At 35.5% G+C, this 18,057-nt stretch overlaps 1 protein-coding gene and 1 pseudogene across 2 annotated transcripts in view; one reads left to right on the top strand and one right to left on the bottom strand.

Annotated features, from left to right (window-relative positions):
• Window positions 1-18,057, bottom strand: part of LOC103276131 (glutamate receptor ionotropic, delta-2) — a 148,140-nt gene that overhangs the window by 94,192 nt on the left and 35,891 nt on the right. The window lies entirely within an intron of this gene.
• On the top strand, window positions 10,496-10,857 carry LOC110594527 (annotated as a pseudogene). The gene has a single exon (XR_002481295.1). The product of XR_002481295.1 is annotated as an NADH dehydrogenase [ubiquinone] 1 alpha subcomplex subunit 1 pseudogene (transcript).

Here is an 18,057-nt window from a genome sequence, read left to right as displayed (position 1 = left end):
ATTACTCCCCTCCACCTCAACATTTCTATGACAAAAACAGAAACTGAAACATAATATCTGAATCTAGTCCTATCTTGTTAGCCCATCTCAGGACTTAGTGCTCATGGACTCATATGTACTCATCTATGAGTACATGCTTGATTAAAAAGTAAACACAAACTGAGCTATCATCATCAAAGTCTGGTCTACCCAAAAGATTCCAGTTCCTGTTAATGTGTTTGTTCTAGTGACATGGTCCCGCTGGGTAGACTCAGAGTGGTTTTCAAATGGAATTAGTAGTGAATTCTTAAAAAATAACATTTATGTGGAAAATAAATAAGAATGTCTAAAATAAAGACAACTATATTTGTTTTCAGAAGAAACAAGGAGACAAAATGCCTAGAACTCAAAGTAGATAGACTCTCACCCTCTAGGGGCAGATACTAATGCATGCATCCCAGAACACTTCCGAACATTGGATGAATATCAACATAGACCATTTATTAAACAGGCAATAACTCAACTCCTGGACATTAAAATTTTTGTTTTTGATAAAGCATAACTGTAGTTGTATATAAGTCTAGGTTAAAAATTCAAGATTTTTAAGGAGGAGCAAAATTGGCTTTGGTGATAGTTTGACCCCTACTGATAGCTGCTATTCCCTTTATCAGTATATTAGGAAAAAATGTAATTTTTGCAGTTCTCTCTTGGGTCTTTGTTGTTGGACAGGAAACAATTATATGCTAAGAGACATGAATTATTTACAGGTCTTAGTTTTCTTTTCTTTTTTTTTTGGTCTTAGTTTTCTTAAATTCAGTTTATTACTATCTCGAGTTTCACGGCTCACAGAAATTCTTTTTTGACATGAGAAGAACAAAATCATATTATCTTTGGTTCCTGTAAACAATTGCTCAAGAGCTGAACCTAGTTCAAAGGAAGAAAGGTTTAAGGTAACTGCTGTAAAAGTGAAAAATCATCACTTTTGGTGTAATTTACTAGTTTATATGCATCAATTTTATATGATTCTAATCTCTAAGCTCACATTTTGTCACTAATTTGTTCTGGAGAGCTCACCAAGAAGTTATATTGCTAGAAGCTAGATGTTTCAAGGGTAAAGTATTGAAATTTTAAAACAATCACAATAGCCAATTAGCAAGAAGTGCTTTGAAAAATTTTCAGCCCCAATTCATCTTCAAATTTTGTAGCAGTGATTTCTCTTATGTGCACGTGTGAGAGGGGAGGTACAGGAATGTTGACGCCCAATGCAGCAAATGTGGAGGAGAAATAGAAAAATGTTGAATAGGATTGACTTTTTCAAACTATATATATACAGTATGTTACTGAAATATATATATATGCATATGTTATCTGGAGAAACTGAAGTGTACCTCCTCCACCAACCCCTTTGAAAATTGTTACATGAAATACAATATATAACTATTGGGAGCATATTATGTGAATGTTATGCAAGGGAATGGGGGAAGCAAAGGTCTAACCTTGAGGTTACACTGAAATTCAGAAAGCTCAAAGATTGAATATATTATAGAGAGTTTCATTTTTTTTTACTTTACTGTATTTAGTATAGTTAACTTCAGAATAACACAAAATATTTTTTTCAAAATTTGTAGAAATTTCAGCAGAGTTTCAAAATAAGTCTGTTAGCATATTATTTTTAGTGATAATGATAATAATAATAAAACTGCCAACATATAACTTATGAACTATGTTATGCTAAGAATGTTATTTTTATTATGAAAAGACAATAAATATGTTTGGCACCAGAAATGTTTGGTAGGATAATTATTTAATGCTCAGGAATGTATTTTCTAGGCACAATCATAAGGTTCACAAATACAATTCCATCATAAACACAAATTGTCTCATTTAGAAAGTATATTCAGAAATATGGCCCCACATTAATCTAGAGGCTAACTATTTGTCTAATACTATTTTTAAATTTTTTTCTCATTAGAAAGTACTAATAAAGATAGTGGCAAATAAAGCATGATGTACCATAATAAATGAAGTATAATATTACAAATTCTCATAGTAAATACATTAATGTTTCACTCACTGGGCGATCATTTATTGAGCACTCCAAACTAATTAGTATCTGTTAAAAGTACTTTTACTATGAGTAATTTGTTCTTATTTTAGACAAAATTGAAGCAAAATATTTGTTATATTTTATAGCATATACAGGGGATGCCAAAAAACGTATATACATTTTAAGTATAATGTTTGTCCAAAAGATGGTGTAATCAAATGAATGCTAGTGTCACTATGTAACAGACAGGACAGTCAAAGAAAACGGTGGAAGCACAGTTGAGCGAACGTCATATTACACATTACTACTGTAATTCAATTCAACTTTGAAAAGTAATACATAGCACCGCTTAAAATGCGTACATACTTTTTGGCACCTCCTGTATCTGTCTCCATAGAAAAAGCACTCTCATGGACCTCTAAGATCTGCTTCTACTTCAAAACGCTCTGCATTAAATTCTTCCTTTGTCCACTGATGCTGAGAACTTCAATCTTGTCTTGGGCCAGATCACATTGTCAAAGTTCAGGAACACAAGCCACATTGGCTATAGAATAAAATCCTGATAGTTGCAATTAAACATATACAATTGTAATTACTTGTTTATATCATTACTTCTTTCTCACCTGACAGTTCTCTGAAGGCTATGTGTAATTTATCTTTGAATCCCTAGCATTTAGTACAGTCACTGATACATTGTGTAACCTCAATTAATAGTTGCTGAAATAAATTGCATTTGAAAGAGCATATTATAGAAGGAGATGTTGGAAGGGGAGGTGGCAGAGCAATTATAAAAAGTGAGGGCAAACAGTCTGATGGCACAGAAAGAGAAACAAAAACTGAACATCAGATAGCAGAGCTCAAAGCTTATTGATTGTAAGAGAAAGCAGTTATGTACATCTCAGGAATGCCTCATGGTATCATAGCATGAAAGCACATTAAAATAATACTTTCTCATAACGATCATTCTGGATTAAAACAATTTATTTATAAAGACAGGGAAATGTGTAATGCTTGAATGAAAAGCTTTAGGTATATGGAAAATTACAAAAATTACCTGACGGTAGCAGAAAGCTAAACCATTACTCAGCTATTAATGGCCATTGTTAATGCATAATAAGGCACTGTGTCTTTGGTTTGTATAAGGATAAAGAGAAAAATGCTAAGTTTTTAAGGCACTCAAAGTTTACAGAAACATCTTAAATAAAATAAAGGTGAAAGACATCACTATATTTGATAATCTTGAAAAGAAATACTGCTTCAATAATATACTGCTTCTTTTAAATTACTCAGTGAGAAATATTTGGAGTTCATCTCAAAGCACTAGGCTGGTCCTACGTTGGATTATGTTAGATCTTGTTTCACATGGTGAATTTAAACAAAAGAAACAATGATTATGTAGCTTAATAAATTCATTTCCTTGATGTCATCTTTTTTCACAGAAGAAAAGCTATCAGTATATTTATATGGGAATAGTACTTTGTAAATTATACGATCAAAATAATAATTAGTATGTTTACCTAAACTCCAGTAATGATTGCTACTTTCATTTTCAGCAAATAGAAGTAACAGTGATTTATTTTCATAGCACCTAGGTGACAGACAGGTTGGTTTATCCTAGGACTCTTGGCTTTTGAAGTCACAGCTCTCCATGAAATCCATCTGCAGACTTCTCTTTTGATCATCTAAGTCCATAAATGATACTTCATGAGAATTATGTTTCCTCAAAGGCAGTAAAGATAAGTCTTCTCCATAGGTGATACCTCCTGGTTATCACGAAGGCATGAAGAGCAGGAGATTTTTGAAAAAAGGAAATCTATTAGATATAACGGAGTCCTGGTTGTACTTGGTCAAACGGTTCTTCTACATAGCAGTTATGCCACATTAACCTTTCTTTGCACTTCAAAATCAGCTTAAGCACACCATTTCTTTCAAAAAGTCTTCTCTTTTGCTGCACAGTCTGTTTTGTGCTTTTCTGTTCTAAAAAACCCATGAACATCTCTGCCTTAACCCTTACTGTGATATTCTGAATTGTTTTATTTATTTTTCTTTTAAATCAGTTCGAATAAGCTAATCGAGGCAGAGGCCAATTTATTCATCTTTGTATCTCTAGATTCTAGAAAAGAAGGTATCAATAGATGTTTGTATAATTAATAAGTAAATTACTGACATGAATTAAAAGTTTCTATTTTCATTACAAACAAAATTGGAACATCTGATACTAACCTGTAATTTGACAATCATTTATAAAGGTTTTGTTTCTGCCCTTCTTTCTTACATTAATATTGCAGGTTTGTTTCCCAAAGTATTGTGTGTGTGTGTGTGTGTGTGTGTGTGTGTGTGTGTGTGCGCGCGCGTGCGCGCGTGTTTAAGGAAGATTCTGGAAATTGCTATTAGGAAGTTATCCTATTCATTTGGGAAGCTACCTCGTTTTATTTATTTAAGAACCAAATCTTGAAAGCTGAGTAAGAGTTCATATGGGTGAAGAAAAAGAGGTACTTCAGGAAGAAAGCAGTAAAACACATGGTGGCATGTAAATTCAGGGTCTTTTTCAGGAACACTGAATGTATCCCAAAAGTGACATCTTGAGTGCAATAGATGTAATCGTCATGGTAAATGGAGCTGGACATGTAAGAGGGGACATTTCTAAGAAGATACAGAAAATGTTGTACAGTTAAACAGCTTAGTGAATGCAAACTTATAGCATTTAGAGTAATCAAAACAGGCTTTAAAAGTACATCATCAGCACTTAACTCAGGTGCCAAGTGTAACAACAAAGTAACAGGTTTTGAGGGATAGAACACACTGGAAAGGAAGCTGTTTTGACTGCTCTGTGGACTAGCTTTGTGAGGAGAACGAAAGACAAATGTGTGTAAAAAGAGTCGAAGGATGTCACTTTCTTTTTTTGTTTGTTGTTTTGTTTTTTTAGTTGGAGTCTCACTCTGTTGCCCAGACTGGAATGCAGTGGCCCCTCCCGGCCACCGTAGCCTTGACCTGCTGGGCTCCGACGATCCTTCCGCCTCAGCCTTCCATGTAGCTGGAACTACAGGTGCGCGCTACCACGCCCAGCTGATATTTGATTTATTGTAGAGATGAGGTCTCGCCAAGTTGCCCAGGCGGGTCTCGAACCCGCGGTCTCAGGCAATCCACTCACCTCAGCCTCCCAAGGCACAGGCTTACAGGCTGAGCCACCAAGCCCGGCTGGATGTCACTTTCAACAAGTAGGAAGGATGAATGAAGTAAGGACACTACTCCACACAGCAATAATCTGTTTAAGAGTAAATAAGGTGAGTATGAATAGTAATTCTGGAGAAAAAAATGAGAATAGTATATTGATGGCTTGATGATCTGAGGCACTATATACATTCCAAAAGAATAAAACCAAGAGCGCATTTATTGGTTTGTACAGAAATCTCTACCAGACTGATGGATGTTTGAGCTTTCTGGCCAAGTGATGAGAAAATAATTGGCACATCCATGGATGAGCACAGAATATTGACCATAGTTGACACAGGAAAGGAATTAAAAAATAAAGGATATTTTGCTGTGATATACACAGGTACTGGATGGTATGCACTGGTGATCCCCTGAGTGTTTAATGAGAATCCATCTTATTAAAACACAATTGTAGAAAATAATTCTTATAGTGCTATAAGTAACTCCACATCTACTCTCATGATGATTATGAAAAACACCATTTATTAATCACGTATATATACTCAGTTTTGTTTCATTTTACCGTCTATTAAAATTTGTGTTTTAGGTACTTTATACCTGTTGTTTTGTTAAATCCTCATAGCAACTCTATCTCACACATTCGATTCTATTATCCTCATGATACAGATGAAGAAATTGAGCCTCAGGAGTGCTGAGTAAATGCCCAAGGTCACGTAACAAATAAACTACACAGCGAAGATGAATCCAGTCAAAATTAGGTAAACTCCACAGCTTCAAAGCTCCCATGTCTTAAAACAGAACGAAATCATGTCCTCTGCAGCAACATGGATGCAGCTGGAGACCATTATTGTAAGCAAATTAATGTAGAAACAGAAAACCAGATACCACATGTTCTTAATTACTCTCAGGTGGGCTAAACACTGGAAACATACATACATAGAGAACAATAGACACCTGGGACTCCTAAAGGGAGGATAGAGGAGTAGGGAGTGAGAGTTGAAAACTACTTACTGAGTACTATACTCACTATTTGGGTGACAGATTCAACGGACGCCTAAATGTCACTATCATGCAATGTATCTATTACAACTAACATGAGCATGTACCCTCTGAAGTTAACATTTTTTTTAAAGGTCTCATGTCTAGAATTAATCACTTGCTTTCCATATCCTCATCCATCCCAAAATGTTCTTCCTGTATGTTTCTTTTCTTTAAAATAACAACTCTACACTTCTAGTTAGGTATAGACCAAGAACCTTGCAGTCGTGTTTGACTCTTTTTTCTCTCAAACCCCTGATTCAATCTCTTAGTGAATTCTGTCTTCTCTATCCAGAATCAAATCACCTCATAATCCCTTCACTGCTGCCATTATGGTATGGGTCATTGTCAAGAATCACATGAGCCTCCATGCTTCCACATTGTCCACTACAGTTTACCCATAATGAAATGTCTGCTGTGATCTTTTTAAACCTTAATTCAAAAAGCACTGTTTCGGTGCTCAAAAATTTCTAATGCCTTTCCACTCACTCCAAAACAAAGTCTTGACCCTGGATACATGATCTGGTCCTAGGTGACCTCTTTGACTTTCACTCCTATAACTCTCCCTCTTGCTCACTGTGCTCTGCTTCCTTACAATTCCTTGAGTGTGCAATCATGCTTCCACCTTGGGGCCTTTGTATTGCTATTCTTTCTGTACAAAATGCTCTTCTCCAGACGTCTGCATGGCTTGCTTCTTCACCCTTCTAGGTTTCTGCTCACATGTCATTTAGTTAGATAGTGTATCCTTATATTATCATAATAAATTTTTCACCACTCACCCACAACACACTACACCCATTTTCCCCCTTACCTTGTATTACTGACTTTCACAGCACTAAAATGCAGGTTCCATATTTTTTAAATGGAAATATTACTTAAACCAGGTGATGTGTGAAAAAGATTACCTCATATAGTATAGACTAAATCAATCTCTCACATTTTTCTCAGTGAGATACTATGGGAAACTACTTTTTATATGAGAAAATTTTCAAGTAAGTCCTCTAGTACATTAGAGTTTTAGATTACCTTCTTGAAATGCAGAAAATAGAGAAACTAAAAAGTTTGTCTAGCCATAACTGAAACATAAGGCTGATGACAGATATCCTGCCCGTAGACTGAGGTTTACATAAGTGCCCCTTCCATTGTGATGCATTCCCTGATCCTTGGAACCTGTAGTGTCTTCTATTTCCTTCATTTTACGGTAGCACCTTGTCTATATCTTATGGCTCTTACTCTAGGGTCATATTATATTTACAACCACATACATACATATCCATAATACATATGTATTTTGGACATACATATATTCTTACTTCAAACATAGTATGGTTCAAATGTAGTGAGTACTGTGAGAAAGTTGGCTCTGCTTTGGCTCTCAAGAGTTTGCAAACTTGCTGTGGATACATGTTGTAATAGTTGAGCTTGCGTAGCCAACATGCCACTCTCAACTGTTTTTTGGGGGGACAGTAGCAAATGGGAACCTTGACAGGACTCTTCATGAACACCCCAAATAACCTGATAGCTGTGTAAGTTGGAGGCCATACGTTCTGCTGTGGGGCGTGAACCAGTGAACATGAAGTTCTTACAGATAATGTGGTCTTGTTTGCACTACCCAGTGGGTAAGGCCTGGAAAGATTTGGGTTTCAATAGTGTGAGAAAAACACTGGTGGTGAAACTCAGAATTTGAGTTAACACCAAACCAAACCGTCTGTACAAAGATTGCCTGGCATTTGTTTCATTTATCTGAGGCTGTCTGTGGCAACATATCGAAGCACAAAGAATTCACTTGATATCTGTTTAGGTGCAGAAAGAACATGCTTGTAAAGGACCTGCCTTCCATTAATGGAGGCTGCTTCTTTATTTAGAACTTAAACAAGCTGTATCTTCTCAGTTAGTTAAATGAAACACTTCATGTTTTGTGGGCAGTTTAGCTAGAATCTAATTGTTTTTTTCCTAAAGAAAAGCACTCTTTTTCCTTCATGAGGGATTCTGTGATTTGGTACTATTGGACAAAGAAATTATAGAGACGACAACTTTTTTTTTGAGTGAGTAGGGTTTAAGTCATTTTTATTTTGATAGTCTAATATCGACTCTCATGCTACTAAAAACATTGCTGTCAATGTAAAAATGAAGAGAGTCACCATTCCTCTTTTTTCAAGACATCTTGAAAACACCCTGCTACCTTTTTCAAATTATCTTTCTAACCTTGCTGAGTCCCATCAAGAGTTTTGAGATCCGACTCTCTCAATGTTTATTTATATGTTTTGAAGAAATGTTCTCTTGTGCTTTCTTTAGGAGCAGATTAAGATAGAGCTTACTCTACTGCAAAAAAGGAGAGCCACTGAAAACTCCAAGGGACCTTTTCATTTCATTTATTCAACAAATATTTCTTATCAGTTCAAAAGCAGGCACTAATCTAGGTAGTGAGTGTACCACCATGAATAAAACAGGTAACGATTCCAGCGTATTGTGGGAAGGACACAGGTAAACAAACACATAATTAATGTTTATGGTGTTCAGGGGGTGCTGGTGCTGTGGAGAAAAATAAAGCAGGGAAAAGGGATGGAGAGAACCAAGGTTGGCAGGCACATAGCTTGTGACTTTAAGCAGGTTGGCAGTGACTGCCTAAGTGAGAAGGTGACATCTTAGAAAACAACTGAACAAGATAAGGAAGTTATTTAGGTATTTGGAAAAAGGACAACAGTTTTTTAGGTAGAGGAAAAGTAAGTGAAGCAGTCTTGAGGCAGAAACCTGCTTGTGATGTTCTAGAAACAGGAAGAAAGCCGGATGGCTGGAGCAGAATGAGCAAGTGGGGGAGTAGAAGAAGCTGAGGCCAGGAACCATATGGGAAGGGTTGGCAAGATGGGGAGACCAGATGCTATAGGACCATTGAGATAACTTTGCCTTTGATTCTGAGTGAGAGGGAAAGTCATTGGAGAGCTCTGAAGAGAGCCATGCCATGTTCACACTTAGATTGTGTAAGAATCAGTCTTGCTTTTTGTTGAGCAGTAAGATAAGGGAGCAAAGCTGGAAGCAGGAGCGTTGCCATTTGTGGGTAACTATTCAGTTGATTCTCATTATTCAAGGTAGTGGCATTTTATAAAATCATAAGCACTGAGTTCATGAATACTCAACCATAATTCCTAGGTGTAATACAGGGTTGGGTTTCTATGAGCCTCTGGTCACAACATTTTCATCAAGAGAACAATAAACTTACTGAATGCATGTTTCTTTTTATATATACCTTATTTAATATATATTTTATATTCATTAACACTGAACTCATGGCTAACAACACTAGACTCAAGCCTGAATGAACTTATCTAATGCATATATTTTTTCCATAAGACACACTACATCCTTCTTGCACTTAGGAATACTAGGCAGCACTTTGGCACTATTCAATGCCATTTTAAATAGCAAAATCACCAAAAGAAAAAAAAAGCACAAAATGCAAAAAACATGGCACTAAGTAGAACTCAAAAAAGGGCACTTGTTTACTGCATCAAAGTTTAAACAAGATGGTGGAATGTCACCTTGTTTGACTCAGTTAAGGAACTTAAGCATCAGGCAACTCAAATTTTCACCACTCTGTACATTTCTGCAAATGACCGTGAAAGTGATGCAAGCATTAATTTGGGGTTACAAAAACTTTTAGCGCATAAGCAAATTCTCAAATGCAGAATTTTGAATAATGATTGGTTACAATATTTTGTTGGGGAGCAATTTTCCATTTCATTTCTGCATGTCTCGTGACAGCTTTTGTCTTGAACTCTTTTCGAGGATCTCTGTATAGACAACAAACTTGGGAAATAGAAAGAATACCTTTCTTCAGGTCAGAGTTCAGAGTTTTTTTTTTCCTTGTGGATAATTGAGATAATGTTTCTCTCTGGGTCAATGTTTGGGCAGGTTTTCTAGCAGTCTCAGTGTTAAGATTAGGAGTCTTCTTAACCCACTGTTGGAGCAGGATACATCTGAGCCTGCTTCTACATTTCTTTCATTGGATTTGGAGGCAAGGGATACTGGATTTGGAGGCAAGGGTTACTCAAGTTAGATAACTTGAGTCTTGTGCTGCCTGCTGTGCTATGCACAATAAAGTTCTTTGTTTCTGATTCCGGAGTCTCATGTCTGCTAGCATCTCTGAAACTCTCCAGCTAACTTGGTAGCTTGTAAGTAGGATAAAAATCTCAGACAATTCACAATTCTTACCGGGAAGGGAGCCGAAGTCCGGTCACCTTTAAGGGGTCTAAAAGGGTTTTGGCCTAATTATCATGTCCAGATGTGGTTCGAGATTCTCCCTGGAATGGCCGCCATGGGCGTGTGCTTGCTCATTCCCAGAGTGGGCACTGCCTACATCCACAAGTTCACCAATGGGGGCAAGGAAAAAAGGGTTGCCCATTATCCCTATTTCTGGAGTTTGATGGAAAGAGACAGACGTGTCTCCGGAGTTAATCGTTACTATATGTCAAAGGGTTTGGAGAACATTGATTAAGGAAGCATTTTCCTGACTGATGAAAAAATGACTGAGTTGTGGTCATTTACCCCTGCTAGAAGGTTATGAAGTATATTATGTAGCATGCAGTGTGTTATGTAGTGCTTAATGGAAATAAAATGAACAACAACAACAAAAAATTTCATTCTTAAAGTATTTTTGAAAACTTTTGCTTACGAGTTAGGGGCCAGATTTATGATACTGACCCATTTGATATAGAGCATATCTCATATTTCTTGTTAGGAAATTCACCAAAATAATAAGCTATCTCTTTCACAATAATTTCTAATGTACAAATATCCACTTGAATTAAATAATATCTCTCTCACTTCCTTTTTTCCTCTTACATTGACATTATAGAAAATACTCTTTCTCTGATTTCAAGCATTTGTAGTATAAAACTTCTTTAGGTGACTACATGTATCTACTGGCATATCAAAATAACACCATTCAAATGTGGTTTTACATAAAATGGTATAATTTGAGAAATAACCATAATTTTACATATATAGGCAGTATTTTGACTGAGATAGTATTTTAACTGACATTAAAACACTGAGTCTATGTAGCTAGAAATACAGGATCCTGCTTCTTTTCACATGAGAACACTCTTTGTTAGAAATAATTCATATGCATAATGTTATTAAATTCCACTCTAATTACCTGAGTCCTCTTTTATAAAAAGTTTTTTTTTTAAGAAAAACCTTCAACCCTGGATCAGAAAAAAATCACTGATAGTGACACTATTATCATAACAATGCTGATATTCATGTAAAATAATGAGTCATGTGAAAGCAATTTTTTTTAGTAAATCAGAGATTGTATTATGAAAAGAGGCCATTAAAACCTTAATTGAAAATGATACAGTACAAAGAGGTCAGATTTTATATCTTGATAAAGTTTTCAATTTAAGAACTAGCTCTCACATCTCTAGTATTGAGCCCTCTTCACAGTGAAGTCTAATTTAAAATTTAAAAGAAACTGAGAAAGGAATGAAAATTCCCACTGATGACTCAGCTATGTTTGGGTCTATGCTCTGCCTACCAAATCTTCATTATATCACTTCTTCCTGATGTCTTATTCTAGCCTGCCAATCATCTATCTGTTGCAGAGAAATTTATGGCAAAGTGCAAAATCTAAAAAGTCTAAAAAAGGGAATATAACCTTGCATTCATATCACTTCTTTTTAAGAGATGACACCTATCAAATTAAAATTTTCTCTTTTGATTCCAGAACTTTTTATTTGTCAAACTGAATTTCAATGTGTATTTTTAAATTAAATATGATATGATGATCACACCCAAAAAATGTACAGAAAAAAGATTCATAATCTGTGGATAAATATGTAATTGGTGTTTCTCACCTTGCACCCACAGGATAGGAAGGCATGATGACAACTTTTCAAACAAGAAGTATTCCTCTGGCTCCCCACCTACCTATAAATGTGGGACCTTCAGCCTCTGAAAATGTCCTTTCAATTAATTTTGGGAATCACATGCACAAATTTTACATGAGCTTCTAGACTTTGAAATATCATGTGAACCTTTTCCTTCAGTTTTTGACTTTTTTTCTTTTCTTTTTCTTCTTTTTTTTCTTTTCTTTCCCCCCGATCCTAAGGCCTTCTGGCCCTCGGAAGGCCTCCTTGACCTAGGGATGAAGATGTTGCCATTGCAATGCTAGACTGTGTTCCTGATGGTAGGGTTGCTACTGATGCTGCACTGGTTGTGTCTTTAGCCTATTAAGGCTTCTGTTGAAATGATTGCTCTAGGGCCCTGGAGTCTCTAGAGAAGTCTACCTTATCCATTTGGTCATTCTCAATTAACTGATTGCAAAGGTGTGTTAACATGTACTTTCAAGTTCTTACACAAATTTGGTGTGAAAATATTTCAGTTATTTCAGTTATTTTGCTCAGTTTCCCCATTTAAAAACGATTCACTGGCGATTGAGCACCATGAAATACTGAAATTGCTCTTGCCCCCATAATGAGGACACAGCTATCCAGCTACACATCTTCATTCCCAATGACTCACTCTTTCTCTGGAGGGAGACAACTCAGAATCTGAAAGCAATATAACACTGATGGCCGATTTCACCAGTCATCCAGAGTATAGTGGTTAAGAGCATGAACCCTGGAACTAGACTTTCAGGTTTTGAATACCAGCTCCATTGCTTACTACTTCTGTGATCTTGGGCAAGCTCACTTAACCTCTTTGTAACCTTTAGTTTTTTTCATTTGTAAAATGGGGTAGTTCTGAGTAAAATGAGACAATATATGTAAAGCTCTTAGAATAGTACTTGGTCATATATTGGCCTATTACTGAACTTCTTAAGAAGTTATACCAATTTCTGTTGAAGCTCCAGATATGTCTAATTTTTAATCTCCTTTATCTACTTCTACACCTTTGATTAATCCCAGTGTACTGTCATCATATTTCAATTACCTACCAGTTAAAGTTGTTGAAATCAGCCCAACAGGCCAGTCCAAAATGGTAGAGTTTATCTCATGCCAAAGATTGATCAAAATCACATTATTAAAAATGTTACTCCAAGATACAAGTGGTAAACATAAAGTCTTGTTTTGTTTTTTATTTTTTATTTTTTGCTTCTGAAAATCCCTGTTGTTGGAGGAAGGTAAGAGCAATAACCTTTTTGTACAGGATCCCAATGGAAGTAGAAATGAATGGTCCATTTCAGCCCAACACTCATTCTGAAAACGATCCAGGTCACTGGCTCAGTACAAATGAAGTTCCTCTCTGCTTCAACTCAACTACTAATGAACATCCTGATTGCCCTCAAAAGTAAATTGGCAGCTGTATTAGGTTCTACAAGAAATTTGTACCTTAGGCAATCCAATTATAGATTTCTGCCCTCAATGTAGCTTCTAGATAGTCCCCCAAGGAGAGACTTAAGTAGAACATTTTGAGTACAAACTCAACCACAGAAAACAAACAAATACAAATCAGTGCTCTGAGTTTGAGTTCTTTGAAGTTTGGGCAGAAGTGACTAAAAGTAGCAGGATCAGATTTTTTCTCTTAATCTATGCTTAAGACTTTGGTACATGGGTATGAGTCAAAGGGTATGTAGTAGTACTGTGTGTGTGTGTGTGTGTGTGTGTGTGTGTGTATCCAGGTGTATGTGTGTGTGTATGTGTGTGTGTATCCAGAGGCACTATGGTAGAAAGAATTTATGTTCTACCAAATCAAATACTGACATAATGGAATATTCACAGAGAAAAATTTTAGGGCTTGGTGGGAACTATTCATCTATAATAGTGGTTCAAAGTCATTTAGATGATCTGTAGTTTAATGTCAGCATTCACTCCATATCAAAATATGTATAATATACTAAGTATTGCATGTAATATACAATGTTCTAAATACATTAAAGTATTATTGTAATTATTATAAGGACAAGCTAGTGAGTTTCTATAAATATACAAACAAGAAAGTAGAAGCAGGAAATTATAATAAAATGCTGTATGAAAAGGGATTAGAATATGAATAAAATATCACCCAAATATAGGGCTAGCTAAAGAATCCTTAAACTGGTGTCATTAATGTATATTCCCTTAGGTAGGGTTACTCATGCCAGACTTTCTATACATGCTATAGGCCCAGAACAAATCAATTAATAATATACTAACACCTTTCTACCCTGGAGCATTAAAACATCTATGAGAACCATCACACTTTCAAAACTACCTGAACAAAGACCTGATCACATGAGCTTGTCTGAAATAATGGATAGTGCAAAACAGTCCAAAAAAATCAAACCTCTTATGGGATGTCTATTGAAATGACAGCTAGAGTGAGCTGTCTCTGTTATAGCAGTTCTTTTTGGTAGGGTAATTATGGATCAAATGTGAGGAAGACAATGTGTTTTTTTTTTGAGTTGGAGTCTCACTCTGTCGCCCAGACTGGAGTGCAGTGGCCGCTTCCGGCCACCGCAGCCTCGACCTGCTGGGCTCCGGCAATCCTTCCGCCTCAGCCTTCCAAGTAGCCGGAATTACAGGCATGCACTACCACACCCGGCTGATTTTTTGATTTATTGTAGAGATGAGGTCTCGCTGCCCAGGCAGGTCTCGAACCTGTGGGCTCAGGCAATCCACTCACCTCAGCCTCCCAAAGGCGTGGGATTACAGGCTGAGCCACCGAGCCCGGCTTCCAACAATGTGTTTTTGAGAGCGTAAAAGGTGGTGAGCAGCATGTGTGTGCCTGACTATGTGTGTATGAGTGTGTGTTTGTGCATGAGGAATTTAATTCTGTAATTAGCAAAGCTGTAAAAATTTCAACTTTCTGTTTATTGATGCTGTACTGTAAAATTTCTACTGTGCTGTCTCACTTTACATATCCTTTGTTTTATTTGATAAAGGTAATCATATGTTGATAAATAGCCTCAATTTATTTAGTAATGTAGACATAATCACCTGTAATAGTTCTAAGTTGTCACAATTTTCAAAAATATTAACAAGGTTATTTACTACAAATAAATTACTTAATATATTTTAGGATTTTTCTTGTTCCCAAATGTTTACACTTTATGGTACTTGTTATTTTTAATGTCTTCATGGGCTATGGTATAGTATTAAAGTTGAGAATAGATTTAAATTGTTCCCCTATAGTTAGACAAAATACATTTATTCTTCTAATATATTAACTAGGAAGAGAAACACTTCACTAAAGTGACTACTGACTTCAGTAAGCAATTCTTTTTTTCTCAGAGAGAAATAACTGAGTCTCAGAATCACTTATTTTTATTATTATAGAATAAAATGGATTTTTAATAAAATTGTTAGTATTTTAATTTTTCTTGATGAACTGAAGATACATATTTAAAAGACTTTTTATACCTTCTGAGTTATCATAACTTTAAAATTTAGAAATCTCAAGGTATTTTAATATTTGAGAAAGTATGGTTTTTTAATATAAAGCTTGTTTATGAATATGAAAATATGCTCATGAAGATACTCCTCAACTTTTGAAATATATTTTCAGTATATATTTCACTATAATGACTTTTCTGATCATAAATCTAGAGTTATGTTGTATAAATCTAGAATCATATGGCATATAAATAATTGATATGCATAAAAAAGCCATTAATATTTGTAGGAAGTACATGACAATGAATAGGTAAGAAAATAAGGCACCTAGAAGTGTTTAATATGCCTAAAGTTTTCCAAATACAGTTTTAATATTTCTTTATGAGAATTCAAGCAGAATTAAAATAGTGATCCTTAATTTTTGAGCTTTACATAACATTTAGATTTAACACAATCTCTTTAGAAACAATTACATCTTACATCAGGAAACAGAATAAACAAATATATGACCTAGATCTTTTTGCTTTTTTTTACTTTATAATTTCTTCCAGTTTTGATAAATCCTCTTCACCATAACTTGTCTTTTTTTTTTTAATAAAGAAAACTGGGTTTCCAAACTGTGGGTCTGTTAAATAGAGATCTTCCATGTCTAGCATAATTCCTTCACTGTTACTTCAGAATGAAATGTTGAAGAATACATGAGATGAGGTAAATTCATAGTTATATAATTGCCTTAAAGAGAAGAGCAGTACAACTTAGCTTTTTGTGACTTTAATGGAAATGCTTCAGATTTCTGTTTCTTACTACTTCACTTTTGAGAAGGTATTTGGCATACTACTTCTTATGGCTTATTTAATTTTCTTGTCTTATGCTTTATGCAAGTCTTGAAAGCTGAGGCATTCTAAAGAAGGTCTGTTCCTATAGGCGTTGGTGTTCCCTAATCCTAAAATCAATTCTATGATACTTCTCGGGTGTTCTGAATTCTAGGTGAGGTCAAAAGGTGAAATAAAGGACAGGCAAATTGGGCACAGGTCTTATTTTGGGTGACATGCTCAGTAGTTTATCAAGAATAATAAAGGATCTGGAATTTTGCTTAGTTCCTTATAGTTTTTAACTTTATTTTTGGTCAAAATGTGCATTTACATTATGTTCTTTGTTGTTCAGCAATGAATTTCATGCCAAAATTTCTCTCAAAGACAGCATCCAATTAGTAAAGCCTATTTAAATCTCTGATTACTGGAAAGGAAGTATGTCAAACTCACTTATTCCCTATTATTGGGACAGTGTAATTTTTAATTGGCTCCTTATTATCTTCAAAAATTTTTGTTACATTTTTCTTTAAGGGTTTTTGAATTCTTTATGCCTATTTTGTAATCCTACATTTCACTGGCCTTTTAAAGCATCCACTTAAATGCACTTATTTTTACTCTCTTGTATCTATTGTTTTATCAGGCAGTTTCAATATTCTGAGACTACATAAGCTTTTCCCCTTACTCAGGCACTGTAGTCTGTAATAATAGCAATCAAGGCAGTTCATTCTGACAAATGTGTGTCAGAAAAAGCCTGCTGTGACTTTGAAATATTGAAAGTGACTGATAACATAATGTGTGAAGCAGAATAAATGCATACAAATGGAAGTTTTAGCTGAGCAGTCAAAGTATGAACTAAATACAGTGTCAGAGCTCGGCTCTGAAAGCTCTCGGTGCCAGTGGTTACAATGGCAAATTACTAAATGCACTTTGCAAAGTGTTTTATGAATAAAGCAAGGGCCAGAGCTTTATCATTCCTCTTTGTGCTTGGGCTTCCAAAGGAGGCAAAATGAAGTGATGTTCCCTTAAGAAATCTTTCTGAGATGGAAAGTCAAGCATCATTTAAGAAGATAGTTAGTAAAGGGCAGATAGAAAATATGATAAGAGAGAGGACGTGGTCACTAAATGTGTGACATGAAAAGACTGGCCACTGGACAGACAGACATCTGGGCTGTAGTAAGTCCACTTACTAAGGAACACTCAGGAAATAAAAGAAAAAACCTTGACTAGCAATTTGCTAAGACCTGTCTTTATTTTTGAAAAGCTCACTGACATTTAAAGTGGAGTGTTTTGAAGAAAGGGATAATAAAAATAAATCTTTCTAATATTTGAGCATTGCATAGATGGCAAATAACGTTTTCCCATGTGTGAGACTCACTGACTTTATATATTTCTTGCTAACTCCTGCTTGTCCAAATATAGAGCTTCTAATAAAATCAGAAACTGACTATAGATTTCAGCAGGGATAGAGGAACCACATTTCTTATGCACTAAAAGTAGGCTGTTTAGGGAAAGAGATTGACTAAGCAAACTAGTTGGGTAAAAGAATCTTTTCTTTCTCTCCATCCTATTCCTTCCTCTGCTCTTCCTTCCTCAATTTTTTTCTCTTAGCTAACTATATTTAGAAGGTAGTTGATTCTTCCTCAGCGATGTCAAGGCTGGAGATACAAGTTAAGAGGGTTTGTGACTATTCTGT

The sequence above is a fragment of the Carlito syrichta genome, unplaced genomic scaffold (genome assembly GCF_000164805.1).
Source record: "Carlito syrichta isolate Samal-C Ts95f unplaced genomic scaffold, Tarsius_syrichta-2.0.1 Scaffold315938, whole genome shotgun sequence".
Taxonomy (NCBI): Eukaryota; Metazoa; Chordata; class Mammalia; order Primates; family Tarsiidae; genus Carlito; species Carlito syrichta.
Note: the sequence above shows the minus strand (reverse complement) of the source record. Positions and strands in the feature narration are given on the sequence as shown.